This window comes from Amblyraja radiata, chromosome 5, assembly GCF_010909765.2.
Source record: "Amblyraja radiata isolate CabotCenter1 chromosome 5, sAmbRad1.1.pri, whole genome shotgun sequence".
Lineage (NCBI taxonomy): Eukaryota > Metazoa > Chordata > Chondrichthyes > Rajiformes > Rajidae > Amblyraja > Amblyraja radiata.
The window spans coordinates 111,797,617-111,814,887 of NC_045960.1; the positions used below are offsets into that span (position 1 = coordinate 111,797,617).

General features: G+C 49.6%; 5 non-coding genes across 5 annotated transcripts; all 5 read left to right on the forward strand.

Annotated features, from left to right (window-relative positions):
• Positions 1-2,524: 2,524 nt before the first annotated feature.
• LOC116973814 lies at positions 2,525-2,643 on the forward strand. The gene has a single exon (XR_004412132.1). It is a non-coding gene; the product is annotated as a 5S ribosomal RNA (ribosomal RNA).
• A 1,281-nt stretch (positions 2,644-3,924) lies between these two features.
• On the forward strand, positions 3,925-4,043 carry LOC116973902. Its single transcript, XR_004412182.1, has one exon. It is a non-coding gene; the product is annotated as a 5S ribosomal RNA (ribosomal RNA).
• Positions 4,044-11,957: 7,914 nt separating this feature from the next.
• Positions 11,958-12,076, forward strand: LOC116973903. The gene has a single exon (XR_004412183.1). It is a non-coding gene; the product is annotated as a 5S ribosomal RNA (ribosomal RNA).
• Positions 12,077-15,006: 2,930 nt separating this feature from the next.
• On the forward strand, positions 15,007-15,125 carry LOC116973904. Its single transcript, XR_004412184.1, has one exon. It is a non-coding gene; the product is annotated as a 5S ribosomal RNA (ribosomal RNA).
• A 677-nt stretch (positions 15,126-15,802) lies between these two features.
• On the forward strand, positions 15,803-15,921 carry LOC116973905. Its single transcript, XR_004412185.1, has one exon. It is a non-coding gene; the product is annotated as a 5S ribosomal RNA (ribosomal RNA).
• The last annotated feature ends 1,350 nt before the right edge of the window (positions 15,922-17,271 follow it).

A 17,271-nucleotide genomic window follows, 5' to 3' on the forward strand; every position in this document is an offset into this window, starting at 1 on the left:
GTTCCAATCTACAATGTTATGATGATTTTGTGTGTTTTTTTTTTTTGGCTTTATGCTTGAGTGGGTGGGTGAGTGAGTGAGCCAAGTCAAGTCAAGTTTATTCGTCACATACACATACGAGATGTGCAGTGAAATGAAAGTGGCAATGCTCGCGGACTTTGTGCAAAAAGACAAACAAACAAACAACCAAACAAACTACAAACAGAATGGAACAGAATCACATATTCTTTTACATATTAAATATGGTGGGCGGAAGGAAAAGGGGAAAAAAACATCAATTAAACAAAAAGCAGTAGAGTGGTACAGTAAAGTTAGTCCCTGGTGAGATTGGAGTTTACAGTCCTAATGGCCTCCGGGAAGAAACCCCTTCTCAACCTCTCCATTCTCACAGCATGGCAACGGAGGGGTTTGCCTGAACGTAGCAGCTGGAACAGTCCGTTGCATGGGTGGAAGGGGTCTCCCATGATCTTATTGGCTCTGGAGTTGCACCTCCTGATGTATAGTTCCTGGAGATCCGCACTCTCCTGAAGTCCAGACACAGGGCATTCACCTCCGATGATACAGTGGCCTACATGAAGACCAGATACGACCTTGGTAAGGCCATCAAAAAGGCCAAAAGGGACTTCTGCTCCAAACTGGAGGACGAGACAGATGTTCAGCAGCTGTGGCAGGGTCTGAATGCAATCACCTCCTACAAGGCAAAACCAGGAGGCAGCTCGAATGCCGGTGTAACATCACTCCCTGACGAGCCCAATGCGTTTTACGCACGCTTTGACAGGGAGAATACTGATGTGCCTTCCCGATCCCCCATTCGCTGCGATGGCATTTCAGTCTCAGTCACAGAGGCCGATGTCAGGAAATCCTTCAGAGGGGTGAACCCCAGAAAAGCACCTGGTCCTGATGGTATACCCGGTCGTGTTCTAAAAACCTGTGCGGACCAACTGGCGGGAGTTTTTACGGACATTTTCAACCTCTCACTTCTGAGGTCTGAGGTCCCCACCTGCTTTAAAAGGGCATCAATTATACCGGTGCCCAAGAAGAGTAAGGTGACATGCCTCAATGACTATCGACCAGTGGCACTAACGCCGGTGGTGATGAAGTGCTTTGAGAGGTTGATCATGGAGCAAATCAACTCCTACATCGACAAAAACCTGGACCCACTGCAGTTCGCGTACCGCCACAACAGATCAACGGTGGATGCGATCTCGCTGGCCCTCCACTCCGCACTGGACCACTTGGACAACAAAAACTCATATGTCAGGCTGTTATTCATTGATTACAGCTCGGCATTTAACACAATCATCCCCTCCAAACTGGTTACCAAACTCGCAGAACTGGGTCTCTGCGCATCCCTCTGCAACTGGATCCTTGACTTCCTCGTCCACAGACCACAGTCTGTTCGTATTGGTGGAAATGTGTCAGCCTCAATAACAATCAGCACGGGAGCACCTCAAGGCTGCGTGCTCAGCCCCCTGCTGTACTCACTCTATACCCATGACTGCGTAGCGAACCACAGTGCGAACTCCATCATCAAGTTCGCTGACGACACCACTATTGTGGGGCGTATCACTGATGGGGATGAGTCAGAATACAGAAGAGAGATCGAGCAACTGTCCATATGGTGCCAGCGCAATAACCTGGCCCTCAACACCAGCAAAACCAAGGAACTGATTGTGGACTTTGGAAGGAGTAGGAGGGGGACCCACAGCCCCATTTATATCAACGGGTCGATGGTTGAAAGGGTCAAGAGCTTCAAATTCCTGGGCGTGCACATCTCTGAAGATCTTTCCTGGTCCGAGAACACTAATGCAATCATCAAAAAAGCACATCAGCGCCTCTACTTCCTGAGAAGATTACGGAGAGTCGGATTGTCAAGGAAGACTCTCTCTAACTTCTACAGGTGCACAGTCGAGAGCATGCTGACCGGTTGCATCGTGGCTTGGTTCGGAAATTTGAGCGCCCTGGAAAGGAAAAGACTACAAAAAGTAGTAAACACTGCCCAGTCCATCTTCGGCTCTGACCTTCCTTCCATCGAGGGGATTTATCGCAGTCGCTGCCTCAAAAAGGCTGGCAGTATCATCAAAGACCCACACCATCCTGGCCACACACTCATCTCCCTGCTACCTTCAGGTAGAAGGTACAGGAGCCTGAAGACTGCAACAACCAGGTTCAGGAATAGTTACTTCCCCTCAGCCATCAGGCTATTAAACCTGGCTCGGACAAAACTCTGATTATTACCAACCACTTTCTGTTATTTGCACTATCAGTTTATTTATTCATGTGTGTATATATTTATATCATGGTATATGGACACATTTATCTGTTTTGTAGTAAATGCCTACTATTTTCTGTGTGCTTAAGCAAAGCAAGAATTTCATTGTCCTATACAGGGACACATGACAATAAACTCACTTGAACTTGAACTTGAGCGGGGCGAGTGAAGTTCCCATAGCCCCCTTGGGGTCGACTGACAATGAGAAGGAGAGTGCGTGTGTTAAATACACGTTTAGTGTGGCTACTCTCTGCCTACGGCCATACTAGCCTGAACACGCCCGATCCCGTCTGATCTCGGAAGCTAAGCAAGCTCAGGCCTGGTTAGTACTTGGATGGGATTCCGCCTGGGAATACCAGGTGTCGTAGGCTTTTTTTTCTCCCTCCCACCACCGGGACACACACTCTCTCTCTCTTTCTCTTTCTCTCTCTCTTTAACTCTCCTCCTCGCTCTTTTCCTTTCTCGTTCAAGTGCACAAATAAATAAACAAACAAACACACACACACACACACACACCTATCCAAGTCAATTTTGCACACTAAACTAATCTGTTGTGTGGGACCTCATCAAAGGCTTTTTGTTCCTTTCTACAATGTTACGATGATTTTGTGTTTTTTTCTGCTTTATGCTTGGGTGGGTGAGTGAGTGGGTGAGAGAGTGAGTGAGATGCTGCTGCTACGTGGGGTCGGGGTCAGGGTCGGGGACTCTCGGCCGTGCCTCTCGCCTCTCACCTTGTCCAGTGAATGTCGGGCGGCCCCCTCAGGGTCGACCGACAATGAGAAGGAGAGGGTACACAAAATTGCTGGAGGAACTCAGCGGGTGCAGCAGCATCTATGGAGCGAAGGAAATAGGCGACGTTTCGGGCCGAACCCCTTCTTCAGACTGATGGGGGGTGGGGAAAGAAGGAAGGAAAAAGGGAGGAGGAGGAGCCCGAGGGCAGGCGGATGGGAGGGTGGGAGGAGCACAGAAGGTGTGCAGTTAGAGAGGAGGTTGTGAAACTGTCTCCGGAGAGAGGAGGAGAACTTCTTCAAAGTGGGCATACCTTGAAGAGATATCGCAGTGGAGTAGACAAAGTGTTCAAAAGGGAACTGCAGATGCTGGAATATCGAAGGTACACAAAATTGCTGGAGGAACTCAGCGGGTGCAGCAGCATCTATGGAGCGAAGGAAATAGGCGACGTTTCGGGCCGAAACCCTTCTTCAGACTGATGGGGGGTGGGGAAAGAAAGAAGGAAAAAGGGAGGAGGAGGAGCCCGAGGGCGGGCGGATGGGCACAGAAGGTGTGCAGTTAGAGAGGAGGTTGTGAAACTGTCTCCGGAGAGAGGAGGAGAACTTCTTCAAAGTAGGCATACCTTGAAGAGATATCGCAGTGGAGTAGACAAAGTGTTCATATACACGTTTAGTGTGGCCACTATCTGCCTACGGCCATACTAGCCTGAACACGCCCGATCCCGTCTGATCTCGGAATCTAAGTGGGTGAGAGAGTGAGTGAGATGCTGCTGCTGCGTGGGGTCGGGGTGACGGTCGGGGACTCTCGGCAGTGCCTCTCGCCTCTCACCTTGTCTAGTGAATGTCGGGCGGCCCCCTCAGGGTCGACCGACAATGAGAAGGAGAGTGAGTGTGTTAAATACACGTTTAGTGTGGCTACTCTCTGCCTACGGCCATACTAGCCTGAACACGCCCGATCCCGTCTGATCTCGGAAGCTAAGCAAGCTCAGGCCTGGTTAGTACTTGGATGGGAGACCGCCTGGGAATACCAGGTGTCGTAGGCTTTTTTTTCTCCCGCCCACCACCGGTGGACACACTCTCTCTCTTTAACTCTCCTCCTCGCTCTTTTCCTTTCTCTTTTCCTTAAATAATCGTAAGCTTGCATCTGAGTAAAATTGATTTCCAAACGCATTGAGAGTTTACGATTATTTAAATGGTAAATGGAGCTTCAGAAGCGTTTTTATTTTGCATGTTAAAACCCACCCGAGAACCATGGGCGATTTTGCAATTTTACTGACGGGTTTCTAACTTTTAATACTTTTCATCTAACAAATGAATAAAGATAACAAAGCCAATAATGCCACTTTTGATGAAATGCAGCGAGCAAACGCGATAATTCCCGATATTTTGGATCTTTAAATCTCCACGAAAAATGTCCGCAATCAACTTCCGCAGTTTTTACACCTTCAGCTCCCTCCTGGAGAGGGGCGAGTGAAGTTCCCATAGACCCCTTGGGGTCGACCGACAATGAGAAGGAGAGTGCGTGTGTTAAATACACGTTTAGTGTGGCTACTCTCTGCCTACGGCCATACTAGCCTGAACACGCCCGATCCCATCTGATCTCTGAGAGAGTGAGTGAGATGCTGCTGCTGCGTGGGGTCGGGGTCACGGTCGGGGACTCTCGGCCGTGCCTCTCGCCTCTCACCTTGTCCAGTGAATGTCGGGCGGCCCCCTCAGGGTCGACCGACAATGAGAAGGAGAGTGCGTGTGTTGTGGGGCGTATCACTGATGGGGATGAGTCAGAGTACAGAAGAGAGATCGAGCAACTGTCCATATGGTGCCAGCGCAATAACCTGGCCCTGAACACCAGCAAAACCAAGGAACTGATTGTGGACTTTGGAAGGAGTAGGAGGGAGACCCACAGCCCCATTTATATCAACGGGTCGATGGTTGAAAGGGTCAAGAACTTCAAATTCCTGGGGGTGCACATCTCTGAAGATCTTTCCTGGTCCGAGAACACGAACGCAATTATCAAAAAAGCTCATCAGCGCCTCTACTTCCTGAGAAGATTACGGAGAGTCGGATTGTCAAGGAAGACTCTCTCTAACTTCTACAGGTGCACAGTCGAGAGCATGCTGACCGGTTGCATCGTGGCTTGGTTCGGAAATTTAAGCGCCCTGGAGAGGAAAAGACTACAAAAAGTAGTAAACACTGCCCAGTCCATCATCGGCTCTGACCTTCCTTCCATCGAGGGGATTTATCGCGGTCGCTGCCTCAAAAAGGCTGGCAGTATCATCAAAGACCCACACCATCCTGGCCACACACTGATCTCCCTGCTACCTTCAGGTAGAAGGTACAGGAGCCTGAAGACTGCAACAACCAGGTTCAGGAATAGCTACTTCCCCTCAGCCATCAGGTTATTAAACCTGGCTCGGACAAAACTCTGATTATTAGCAACCACTTTCTGTTATTTGCACTACCAGTTTATTTATTCATGTGTGTATATATTTATATCATGGTATATGGACACATTTATCTGTTTTGTAGTAAATCCCTACTATTTTCTGTGTGCTTAAGCAAAGCAAGAATTTCATTGTCCTATACAGGGACACATGACAATAAACTCACTTGACTTGACTTGTTAAATACACGTTTAGTGTGGCTACTCTCTGCCTACGGCCATACTAGCCTGAACACGCCGGATCCCGTCTGATCTCGGAATCTAAGTGGGTGAGAGAGTGAGTGAGATGCTGCTGCTGCTGCTGCTGCTGCGTGGGGTCGGGGTCACGGTCGGGGACTCTCGGCCGTGCCTCTCGCCTCTTACCTTGTCCAGTGAATGTCGGGCGGCCCCCTAGGGTCGACCGACAATGAGAAGGAGAGTGCGTGTGTTAAATACACGTTTAGTGTGGCTACTCTCTGCCTACGGCCATACTAGCCTGAACACGCCCGATCCCGTCTGATCTCGCAAGCTAAGCAAGCTCAGGCCTGGTTAGTACTTGTGTGAATGTTATTTGGACACTTAGGCTATTTAAAAATGTTAACCATTTCTTAAGAAATGGATAGATGTTTAGATCTAGTAATTGAATTTTGTAATTAGCTACAATTAGGTAACTAACTAATTATATACTTTAATTTCAGGTCATCCAAGTAAGATTGTTTCATATTTGTTTCAGAATGCTTCAATCTATAATAACTGAAAATGTATTTAATCTCTTAATTTTTAATAAAGTTATGGGCTTATGACTGTCCTTGATCACAGCTTTTGAGTTAAGTCAATGGAAAAGCAATAGGGAACAAGATGCTAATTTCTGAGTATGAAAATGGCCATAACTTTTTTAATACTGAAGATATGAAAGTGAATTAGGTGTCAAATTAAACTTCTTTTTATGCTTTATCTGATGGGATAAATTACAGACTTGATTTTTAAAATCTCAAAATGTTGTAACATTGCTACTGAGTTATGCAATCATCTTTTCAAAAAGGATTATTCAAATATAAATAACAGTTTAATAAATATATAGTTTAAATTCCATTTGGAATATTTTGGACCAAGAAACCAAGAACCAATTATTGAAAAAAACGTCTACGTTTGGGAAAAAAAAGAAAAGCGTTTTTACCTTTTGAAAAATGGTGTAAATCGAAATAATGAATGTAATCAAAAATAAAAAGATTTTCATAACAAACAAAAATAAAAAAGGGCAGAAAACCCAGTGTTTTTTATCGAACTGTGTTCCGGAGTCCGTCGTTGTGGAGAAGCGAACTCCGAATGTATGACCGTTGGTGAAGAACGTTCTGGAAACGAACGGCTTCTTCCCAGCGGGCAACGCGAGCGGGAAATAACGGGCGGCAACGGCTGAGGTGGATTGGGCGGGAGCGATCGTCGACAGTTGGTCGTGCGGGGACAGTTGTTCGGGAGCGATGGTCGACGGCAGGACCGTGCGGTTAACGGACGTGGACAGGTGTGAGTGGGGGAGGGAGCTGACGCCGGGGTGGGTGGGGAGAAGCCGTCGGGGTGGGGAGCGCTGACAGTTGCGGTTGGTGAATGAGCGAGCGTTGCCCGCTGGGAAGGAGCCGTTTCCAGCAAAGTTTATAGAGGAGCTCCGCTATAGGATCTTTGGTTTCCAGAAGGTTCTTCACCAACGGTCATTCATTCGTAGTTCGCTTCTCGAACAGCTGGCGGCGGTTCACAGGCCAATTGACAATTGAATCGGCAACAGTTGGACCGTGCGATTAACGGGCGGACACTCACTGCTGGCTGGGGGGGGGATGGGTGAGGGGGGAGGGGGGAGGGGGGAGGTGCCGGTGCGGGCTGTTGTTTGATGGGCGCCGACAATTGAGAGGGTGAAGGCGGGCGGGAAGTGTCAACAGCTGGACGGCCGTGAGCGAACGAGCGTCCATAGTTGGGTCATAGAAAGGGGGAAACTTTTTTTCAAAGTTGAAAAGAGAGTTGATCCCGGGCGGGGAGGGAGCTGACACCGGGCGCGGGGGGTGGGGGAGGTTAACGTCGACAGGGAGGGGGTAGAGAGTGGGGCAGAGGGGGAGGAGAGAGAGAAGGAGAGGCCCTCTTCGGTCCACCGAGTCCGCTCCGGCCTGTGATCCCCGCACACTTGCGTTATCCTACACGCACTGGGGACAATTAACAATTTTTGCCGAAGCCAATTAACCTACAAACCTGTACGTCTTTGGAGTGTGGGAGGAAACCGGTGCACCCGGAGAAAACCCACGCAGGGTTTAGTTTAGAGATACAGCACGGAAACAGGCTATCGTATCCAGACCGATCAGTGACCCCAGCACATTAACACATCCCTACACACACGATGGACAATTTACATTTATACCAAGCCAATTTACCCACAAACCTGTACGTCTTTGGAGTGTGGGAGGAAACCGAAGATCTCGGAGAAAACCCACGCAGGTCACGGGGAGAAGGTACAAACTCCGTACAGACAGCACCTGTAGTCGGGATGGAACCCGGGTCTCTGGCGCTGTGAGGCAGCAACTCTACCACTGCGCCACCGTGCCACACTAGTAGAATGCAGAATGCATTGGGCTTGTTGGGGAAGGTCCCATTGTTACCAGCGATAATGTCCAGCATCACATTGAAGCCCGTTGGAGTGTGCAAGCCTTGCCACAATCTATGGATGTCCTTGTAGTTATTCTAGCGCCAACCTCATCCATATTTCCCTCCTGGCATCTTTAATGGGCTTGTAAACGTCGTGGATAGATGTCTTGACCACTGCAGACATGGACTTCACCTGGTAGTGGATGGACCTCATGGTTCACCATGGTTGGGGAACACAGGTATCATCTTCTTTTGTACGCAAGCCTCTCCACACTTGCTGATGTAGTCTGTCGTTACAGGGTTTACAGGGTTTCCTTTATTGTCATTCAGACCGAAGTCTGAACGAAATTTCGTGCCTGCAGTCATACATACATACAATACAATAAAAAAACAACAATAAACACATATTAACATCCACCACAGTGAGTCCACATAGCACCTTCTCACTGTGATGGAGGCAAAACTCTTAGGGCTGCAGTCTCTTCCCTCCTCTTCTCTCTCTGCGCTGAGGCGATACCCCACCGGGCGATGTAGCAAACAATCCCGCAACTCAAACACCGCGGCCCCGGGGTGGTCGAAGCTGCTGTCCACCAGTCCTGCTGACACAGCCGCTGGCCCGCGGCCGAACCCCGGACTCAGGTCACCGCCGCCAGAACGCCATCCCAGCCACCGGAGCACCGTTCCAGCCCCGAGCCGGATCGCCCTCACGTGAGTGCCGTTACTGTCTCAGCCTCGCGGCAGGCCGCCCCGACATGGGCGCTGCTCCTCCCTCGGGCTGGGCCGGGCAGCCCCGACATGGGCGCCGCTCCTCCCTCGGGCCGGGCAGCCCCGACATGGGCGCCGCTCCTCCCTCGGGCCGGGCAGCCCCGACATGGGCGCCGCTCCTCCCTTGGGCTGGGCCGTCCAAACATGGGCGCCACTCCTCTCGGGCTGGGAGCGCCGCACCTCCCCGAGCTCGGCCACTCCGACGGGAGCACCGTTCCTTCCTCGGACCAGGCCGCCCCCCGGGAACGTCACAGCCCCTCACGGAAGCCCTGTTCCAGCCCCGAGCCGGGCCGTCCTCACGAGAGCGAGCCCAGGGTGAGTCCTGGCGAGCTCTGCCTCCTGAGCCTCGAGGTCGCCAGCTCCGCCATTAGGCCTCAGCGCAGACGGAGGCAGAGAAGGGGAATACGACAAAAAAGTCGCATTCCCCCGCAGGGAGAGACAGCAAGCCCCGTTTCAACCCCCCCCCCCCAAACACAAACTAAAAAAACAAAAACTGGACTAGCCAAAACGAAATAATCAACACAAAAAAAGCAAAAACAAACGGACTGCAGGTGAGCCGCTGCTGCCAGGGCAGCGCCGCCACTTCCGGATGTGAAGTTGTGGACGCAGTCCAGACCATCGCACAAACCAACCTCCTTTCCATTGACTCCATCTACACCTCACGCTGCCTCGGCAAGGCCAGTAACATAATCAAGGACCAGTCGCACCCTGGCCACTCCCTCTTCTCCCCTCTCCCATCGGGCAAGGGGTACAGAAGTGTGATAACGCACACCTTCAGATTCAGGGACAGTTTCTTATCAGCTGTTATCAGGCAACTGAATCATCCAACCACAACCAGAGAGCGGTCCTGAACTACTATCTACCTCATTGGTGACCCTCGCACTATCTTTAATCGGACTTTACTGGACTTTATCTTGCACTAAACGTTATTCCCTTTAGCATATATCAGCATTCATAGTTTTATCTACACAGTTTTATCTACCACCAGGTGGCGCTTCGAGGGCAGCCTCGTCAACAGTCTGTCTTTTTGTTTTATGTATGGGAAGGCGGGTCGGGGGAAACTTTTTTTCAATCTCTTACCTTGCCAGAGATGCGATTGTTTTCCGGATCGTATCTCTGATCGCTCTACGGCCTAACATCGTGGAGCCGGAGGCCTTGCTCGGGACTGACTTTGAGCCCCACCGCGGGGCTGTGGACTTACCATCGGACCCGATCCCTTGCCTGGGATCAACGCTCCAACCGCGGCCTGCGGACTTTACAATCAAGAAGCTCGCAGTCTTGGGTTGAGACCGACGTCGGGAAGCTCCAGAAGCCGCACAATGTTCGACTGGCCCCGACCCGGGGTAGATCGCCCAGTGCGGGGGAGCTGAGATTCCCCCACCGATGCAGGAGCTTGATCGCCCCGACTACCTTGCCGGCTACGGGAGTAAGATCGTCCCGTCAACGGAAGGTTAGAGACTCCCGACCGCGGGAGGACAAAGAAGGGAGAGATTGAATTTTTCTCGGCTCAGTGAGGTATGAGGAGGAGTCACTGTGGTGGATGTTTATGGGAGCTGAAGGGAGGAATGTGCACACATTCTCGCTGTCCGAGCACGATGTGAGGAGGGCTCTGACACGGGTGAACACGAGGAAAGCTGCAGGCCCCGATGGCATCTCGGGGCGAGTACTCAACTCCTGTGCTACGCAGCTAGCCCCGGTGCTCACTACAATATTCAATCTCTCCTTGGCCAAGTCCGTGGTCCCTGCCTGCTTCATAAAATCCATCATTGTATCGGTACCAAAAAATGCCTCCCCAGCCTGTCTGAATGACTACCGTCCGGTGACCCTCACCTCGGTAGTCATGGAATGCTTTGAGAGGCTAGTGAAACACATCTGCACCTTCCTCTCTCGCAACATGGACCCGTTACAGTTCGCATACCGTCCAAACAGATCCACGGACAATGCGGTCTCCCAGGTTTTGCACACCGCTCTCTCTCATCTTGACAGCCAGAAGGGGGGCTATGTGAGGATGCTGTTCATAGACTTCAGTTCAGCCTTCAACACGATAGTCCCCACCAGACTGGCCGAGAAGCTGCTGGAATTAGTGCTCAACACCCCCCTATGTGCCTGGGCCCTGGACTTTCTCACCTCCAGGGCCCAGGCAGTCAAGATGGGAGGGAATACATCGAAGTCCCTCACCCTGAGCACAGGATCGCCCCAGGGTTGCGTCCTCAGCCCCCTACTGTACTCCCTGTGCGCACATGACTGTGGCTAGGTTCAGCTCTAACTCAATAATTAAGTTTGCTGATGACACTGTGGTGGTGGGCCTGATCTCAGACAACGATGAGAAGGCCCACAGGAGGAGGTGGCTGATCTTGCACTCTGGTGTCAGCACAACAGCCTCCTCTTGAACATCAAAAAAACTAAGGAGCTGATCGTTGACTTTAGGAGGGCACATCATCCGAGGACGTACACACCATTGAGGATAAATGGGGATACTGTGGATAGGGTGAGCTGTTTTAAATATCTGGGAGTCCACATCTCTGAGGATATGACATGGACATCACACGCCGCAGCACTCGTGAGTAAGGCAAGGCAGCGCCTTTACCACCTCAGGCAATTGAGGGAATTCAGAGTGTCTCTGAGGATCAGGGCCGGATTTACCAATAAGCTAGACAAGCTTAAGCTTAGGGCCTCGAGATCTAGGGGGGCCTCGCAGAGCCGGATTTACCACTAGGCTTCATAGGCTGAAGCCTAGGGCCTCGAAATCTAGGGGGCCTCTAGCCAAGGTCGGACACCTGCCGTTCACTCTGGGCGGCCCCCACACTCTCTCTCCGTCTCCCCCCGCTATCCATATCCGGGCTGCCTGGTCTCCGCACTCCGCTCGCTCCTCATCCGCCAGCAAGCAGGCCGCCTTGCACATGCGTATTGCTGTGGCCTGCACGTGCTCCCCCTGCACATGCGCCCAACCACGGCCAGCACATCATCGGCCGGGTGAGAGAGTGAGTGAGATTGCTGCTGCTGCGTGGGGTCGGGGTGACGGTCGGGGACTCTCGGCAGTGCCTCTCGCCTCTCACCTTGTCTAGTGAATGTCGGGCGGCCCCCTCAGGGTCGACCGACAATGAGAAGGAGAGTGCGTGTGTTAAATACACGTTTAGTGTTGCTACTCTCTGCCTACGGCCATACTAGCCTGAACACGCCCGATCCCGTCTGATCTCGGAAGCTAAGCAAGCTCAGGCCTGGTTAGTACTTGGATGGGAGACCGCCTGGGAATACCAGGTGTCGTAGGCTTTTTTTTCCTCCCTCCCACCACCGGCGGACACACTCTCTCTCTCTCTCACTCTTTCTCTTTCTCTCTCTCTTTAACTCTCCTCCTCGATCTTTTCCTTTCTCGTTCAAGTGCACAAATAAATAAATAAACAAACAAACAAACACACACACACACACACACCTATCCAAGTTAATTTTGCACACTAAACTAATCTGTTGTGTGGAACCTCGTCAAAGGCTTTTTGTTCCAATCTACAATGTTACGATGATTTTGTGTGGTTTTTTTTTTGGCTTTACGCGTGAGTGGGTGGGTGAGTGAGTGAGCCAAGTCAAGTCAAGTCAATTCGTCACATACACATACGAGATGTGCAGTGAAATGAAAGTGGCAATGCTCGCGGACTTTGTGCAAAAAGACAAACAAACAAACAACCAAACAGAATGGAACAGAATCACATATTCTTTTACATATTAAATATGGTGGGCGGAAGGAAAAGGGGAAAAAAACATCAATTAAAAAAAAAGCAGTAGAGTGGTACAGTAAAGTTAGTCCCTGGTGAGATTGGAGTTTACAGTCCTAATGGCCTCCGGGAAGAAACCCCTTCTCAACCTCTCCATTCTCACAGCATGGCAACGGAGGGGTTTGCCTGAACGTAGCAGCTGGAACAGTCCGTTGCATGGGTGGAAGGGGTCTCCCATGATCTTATTGGCTCTGGAGTTGCACCTCCTGATGTATAGTTCCTGGAGAGGGGCGAGGTGAAGTCCAGTTCTGTGCTTGGAAGATGATATAAGGAAAGCACAAGTTAAAAAAGAATCTGTAGTTACTGTATTTTTTGATGTAGAGAAGGCTTATGATATGTTGTGGAGAGAAGGTCTTCTAATAAAGCTGCATTTAATGGGAGTAGGAGGAAATATTTTTAACTGGATAATGGATTTTCTTAACGGTAGAAGTATCCAAGTTAAAATAGGGTCAGACATCTCTAGTAAATGTGTAGTCGAGAATGGAACTCCCAAGGAAGTGCGATAAGCCCGATCCTATTCTCAATCATGATCAATGATATATTTGCAAACATTCAACCAGAGATGGGGCGATCGCTCTTTGCAGATGATGGCAGCCTATGGAGAAAGGGGAAGAATATAGATTTTATCGTGGGAAAAATGCAGCAAGGGATAGCCCAGGTGGAAGAGTGGGGAGTGAAATGGGGTTTTAAATTCTCTATAGAGAAGACAAAGACAACGGTTTTCACAAGGAAGGAAATTAAAGAGGATGTCCAGTTAAAACTATACGGCAACAATTTGGAAAGAGTAAAACATTTCCGTTTCCTGGGAGTCCATTTTGACTCCAGATTAACATGGAGGGTCCACATTACAAAAATAATTGGAAAATGCAAAAAAGCCATCAATGTAATGAGATGCTTAGCAGGTTTAGAGTGGGGAGCAGATATATTATCTCTTAAACATATCTATGTATCACTGATCAGATCCAGACTAGAGTATGGCAGTATAGCTTATGGATCAGCATCTAAGTCAGTGTTGTCCGAGTTGGACAAAGTCCAAGCGGAAGCTCTAAGAATCTGTATAGGAGGTGTGCGGACGTCACCTGTATGTGCACTACAGGTGGAAACTGGGGAGATGCCGTTGAGACTGCGCCGCAGACAACTAATGGCTAATTACTGGCTAAGCCTTAAGGGTCATGGAGAGAACCACCCAACAAAACAGGTAGTACAGGAGTGCTGGGAGAGAGGGGTGGCTCAGTCTGGAAGCTTCGGCTGGGTTGGAGGAGGTGTGGCAAGGGACATGGAAGTAGAGGACAAAGAGTTCTGCCCTGCAGTATTGTGGCCATCTGTCCCAATATGGTTACTAAACATCCCAAAAGTTGATCTGGAGATATGGGAGGCAAAAAGGAGGGAAAAAAATTCGGACCTAAAAACAGAATACCATAACCATATATATAATAGATACAGGGAACACCTCTTAATCTTCACAGATGGATCAAAGGACCCAGTAGCTGAAACAACAGGGGCAGCTGTGGTAGTGCAAGGGATGAATGTTGAGATTTGCAAAAGAACAAATAACTATTTGGCAGTGTATACAGTGGAACTGTACGCTATTTTGATGGCAGTTCGGTGGATAGAACAGGTGCAACCATGCAAAGTATTAATATGTAGCGACTCATTGTCTGCAATCCAGAGTATTGGGTCTGGTGCATCCCATAGGCGGCCTGACCTAGTGTATGAAATTCTACTACTATTAAGCCAAGAAACAAGGAAGGGCAGTGACGTGACTTTGTTGTGGGTCCCAGCACACATTGGTGTGCTAGGAAATGAAAAAGTGGATAAATTAGCAAAAGAGGCCGTTAAAAAAGAGAACATAGAGGTAAACTTACAATTATCCAAATCTGAAGGAAAACACATTGTGTGGAAGAAAATAAATCAGGAATGGCAACAATACTGGGAACAGGAGACAAAGGGGAGACACCTCTATTCGCTACAAAATAGAGTGGGCATTACAGCAAGAAGAGGGGGGAACAGGAGAGAACAGGTAGTATTAGCAAGATTGAGGATAGGACACACTCACCTGAACAGCACATTAAAAATGTTGGGAAAACACCCTACTGGGCTGTGAGGAATGCCATCAGCCGGAAACAGTTCAGCATGCTCTAGTTGCATGTACAAGATATGAAACAGAAAGAAGAGTTTTGATCAGTGAAATGAAGAAAATTGGAATGACAGATATAATGTAGGATAATAATAAAGGATATAATGTAAAGACATGAGGACTGTGGAGTGAAGCCACAAGGTGGCAGCAATGCAACATTGTGGATGCCGGCTGCCGTAAAACTCCAAAGAAGAAGAAGCAGCAGAAGAGTGAAGTTCCCATAGCCCCCTTGGGGTCAACCGACAATGAGAAGGAGAGTGCGTGTGTTAAATACACGTTTAGTGTGGCTACTCTCTGCCTACGGCCATACTAGCCTGAACACGCCCGATCCCGTCTGATCTCGGAAGCTAAGCAAGCTCAGGCCTGGTTAGTACTTGGATGGGAGACCGCCTGGGAATACCAGGTGTCGTAGGCTTTTTTTTCTCCCTCCCACCACCGGGACACACACTCTCTCTCTCTTTCTCTCTCTCTTTAACTCTCCTCCTCGCTCTTTTCCTTTCTCGTTCAAGTGCACAAATAAATAAACAAACAAACACACACACACACACCTATCCAAGTCAATTTTGCACAGTAAACTAATCTGTTGTGTGGGACCTCATCAAAGGCTTTTTGTTCCTTTCTACAATGTTACGATGATTTTGTGTTTTTTTCTGCTTTATGCTTGGGTGGGTGAGTGAGTGAGTGGGTGAGAGAGTGAGTGAGATGCTGCTGCTGCGTGGGGTCGGGGTCAGGGTCGGGGACTCTCGGCCGTGCCTCTCGCCTCTCACCTTGTCCAGTGAATGTCGGGCGGCCCCCTCAGGGTCGACCGACAATGAGAAGGAGAGTGCGTGTGTTAAATACACGTTTAGTGTGGCTACTCTCTGCCTACGGCCATACTAGCCTGAACACGCCCGTTCCCGTCTGATCTCGGAAGGGGTGAGAGAGTGAGTGAGATGCTGCTGCTGCGTGGGGTCGGGGTGACGGTCGGGGACTCTCGGCAGTGCCTCTCGCCTCTCACCTTGTCTAGTGAATGTCGGGCGGCCCCCTCAGGGTCGACCGACAATGAGAAGGAGAGTGCGTGTGTTAAATACACGTTTAGTGTTGCTACTCTCTGCCTACGGCCATACTAGCCTGAACACGCCCGATCCCGTCTGATCTCGGAAGCTAAGCAAGCTCAGGCCTGGTTAGTACTTGGATGGGAGACCGCCTGGGAATACCAGGTGTCGTAGGCTTTTTTTTCTCCCTCCCACCACCGGCGGACACACTCTCTCTCTCTCTCACTTTTTCTCTTTCTCTCTCTCTTTAACTCTCCTCCTCGATCTTTTCCTTTCTCGTTCAAGTGCACAAATAAATAAACAAACAAACACACACACACACACACCTATCCAAGTTAATTTTGCACACTAAACTAATCTGTTGCGTGGAACCTCGTCAAAGGCTTTTTGTTCCAATCTACAATGTTATGATGATTTTGTGTGTTTTTTTTTTTGGCTTTATGCTTGAGTGGGTGGGTGAGTGAGTGAGCCAAGTCAAGTCAAGTTTATTCGTCACATACACATACGAGATGTGCAGTGAAATGAAAGTGGCAATGCTCGCGGACTTTGTGCAAAAAGACAAACAAACAAACAACCAAACAACTACAAACAGAATGGAACAGAATCACATATTCTTTTACATATTAAATATGGTGGGCGGAAGGAAAAGGGGAAAAAAACATCAATTAAACAAAAAGCAGTAGAGTGGTACAGTAAAGTTAGTCCCTGGTGAGATTGGAGTTTACAGTCCTAATGGCCTCCGGGAAGAAACCCCTTCTCAACCTCTCCATTCTCACAGCATGGCAACGGAGGGGTTTGCCTGAACGTAGCAGCTGGAACAGTCCGTTGCATGGGTGGAAGGGGTCTCCCATGATCTTATTGGCTCTGGAGTTGCACCTCCTGATGTATAGTTCCTGGAGATCCGCACTCTCCTGAAGTCCAGACACAGGGCATTCACCTCCGATGATACAGTGGCCTACATGAAGACCAGATACGACCTTGGTAAGGCCATCAAAAAGGCCAAAAGGGACTTCTGCTCCAAACTGGAGGACGAGACAGATGTTCGGCAGCTGTGGCAGGGTCTGAATGCAATCACCTCCTACAAGGCAAAACCAGGAGGCAGCTCGAATGCCGGTTGTAACATCACTCCCTGACGAGCTCAATGCGTTTTACGCACGCTTTGACAGGGAGAATACTGATGTGCCTTCCCGATCCCCCATTCGCTGCGATGGCATTTCAGTCTCAGTCACAGAGGCCGATGTCAGGAAATCCTTCAGAGGGGTGAACCCCAGAAAAGCACCTGGTCCTATGGTATACCCGGTCGTGTTCTAAAAACCTGTGCGGACCAACTGGCGGGAGTTTTTACGGACATTTTCAACCTCTCACTTCTGAGGTCTGAGGTCCCCACCTGCTTTAAAGGGCATCAATTATACCGGTGCCCAAGAAGAGTAAGGTGACATGCCTCAATGACTATCGACCAGTGGCACTAACGCCAGTGGTGATGAAGTGCTTTGAGAGGTTGATCATGGAGCAAATCAACTCCTACAT